We start from the raw sequence: 2,134 nt of genomic DNA on the forward strand, positions 1-2,134 counted from the left end.
TTGGTGATCGGCTTTGTACCTAAATGGGCTTCATAGCAGCCTGTAGAAGCCCAATTAACCACGGGCCATGATTTTTTTTCCAGAATAGCGGCCTATTAGAACAGCCAGCCCAGATCGCGGTAAACCATCATTTAGACTAAGATCTGACGGCCAGAAACTAATCAAGCACAAAATCCAACGGCTAAAAATGTTGAGGGCGTGAGAGAGCTCGCTTTAGGCTCGGTTATACTGTCCTAAATTAGGATATTTTCCTTGATTTCTTTTGGTCTCATCAGGAACGCAGTGGCTTTAGGATTTGTGTTGCAGGAGCTTCAAAAGAACAAGGCATTACGATTCACGACAACACATTCATCTATTATGCTTTTCTCCGCTAATATACTCTATCACTAAGCTCCATAGGACTGGAAGCCTCACAATCAATTGAGGTCTCCAATTGAAATTTAGTCACCCAATTTTAACCGGGTCAATAATTTCACAAACCTCTCTCATTTAAATTTTTTTATACAATACACTATGCTTCCTAATTTTTAAATCTTCACAATTGATTGAGGCAAATTAGAATTGGGTCATCCAATTTTGACCGGGTCAACAATTTCTCAAGGAGCTCTCCCATTTAATTATTCTAATTCTCTATGTTCCCTAATTTTAATGCTCTTTCATTTGATTGAGGTATTAAATTTTGGATTTGTTTTATGATTTTGATCGGGCCAACCATTCTTCAAATCAATTAGCAACAACCGGCCTATAAATACATATCAACCCCTCGCAGACTCCCATCACCTAGAAAAAAGCGCCACCGTGTGATACTATAGCACTAATACAGTACATTGAACTATCGATGAAAAAATATCCCCACATAATGCGGGTTGATTAACGGATAACACATGATCACATCGCGAAATGCACCAAATAACCGCATTATAAATAAATATAAAACACACTCCATCATCTACCCCACTGGCCAAACTAAATATTCCATCAATTTCAAATATAATGGTTATTAGTTTTTTTGGAAAGTCAAATTTCTTTAACTTTGACCAAGTTCAGAGCGAAAAAATATCGAGATCCACAATATTGAACGAAAAATATGAAAATTCATTTCATGATGAATCTAATAACACCGATTTGATATTATGAATTTTGATATATTACTCTACAAATTCGATCGAACTTAAAGAGGTTTGGCTTTTCAAAAAAGTAATACACCATATATTTTGAAATAGAGTGAGTACAGAAATTTAAGAATCCAACAAATTCAACGGCGCAGCAAAGCGTGCCCAACCCTTCTAGTCTGAAATTATTTGGCCTCAAAATGCTAATCCTCTTGAGAGAGCCATAATATTTATGACTATGGTCTATGGATGTTGACAAATTTGATTGCAGCAGGAACTGGCAAAGTAAGTGCACCATTGCTCTTGTAGGTAGAGCATGGAGAAAGTACCCAATCTATACATCCTCGGGTTGTCCATGGAAATCGCTATACAATCCGAATGAGTTACGGTGATAAATATGCAAGTGAATGCATATTTATTGATGCAACCCTTCAGAACGGAAGACGCATACTAGTTACACGACTTAGCATGAAAATGAAATCTACTGACATGATTAAAAGATTCGTAGCTCGCCCTTGGCTGTAGAGGAAGTAGTCGAGCAATGGCGGGATCACGAACCAAAAACTTCGACCATGATGACTCCAAGGAGATGAAATAGCACAAAGCCTGTAAATTTTACCAATCGAGTCAAGAATTTAGGACATCACAACTCATAAAGCATCGCACTTCACACTAGGAAAAAACTTCGACCCCTCGGCGATTGTCGACCCTTGACCCATCGACCCCTCAGCGACCCTCGACCCCTCGGCGACCCTCGACCCCTCGGAGATCCTTGACCCTTGACCCCTCGGCGACCCTCGACCCTCAACCCCTCGGAGATCCTAGACCCTCGACGCCTCGAACCCTCGACCTTCTTTTCCTTGTTTTCTTTCCTTTTCTACCTTTTCTACTTGTTTTTTCCATCTTCTTCTTCCTTCCTTTTCATCTTCTTCTTCTACTTCTTCTTCTTCTTCTTCTTCTTTTCATCTTCTTCTTCCTTCTTTTTTCATCTTCTTCTTCTACTTCTTTTTCCTTTTTTCATC

This window comes from Triticum dicoccoides, chromosome 1B (genome assembly GCF_002162155.2).
Source record: "Triticum dicoccoides isolate Atlit2015 ecotype Zavitan chromosome 1B, WEW_v2.0, whole genome shotgun sequence".
Taxonomy (NCBI): domain Eukaryota; kingdom Viridiplantae; phylum Streptophyta; class Magnoliopsida; order Poales; family Poaceae; genus Triticum; species Triticum dicoccoides.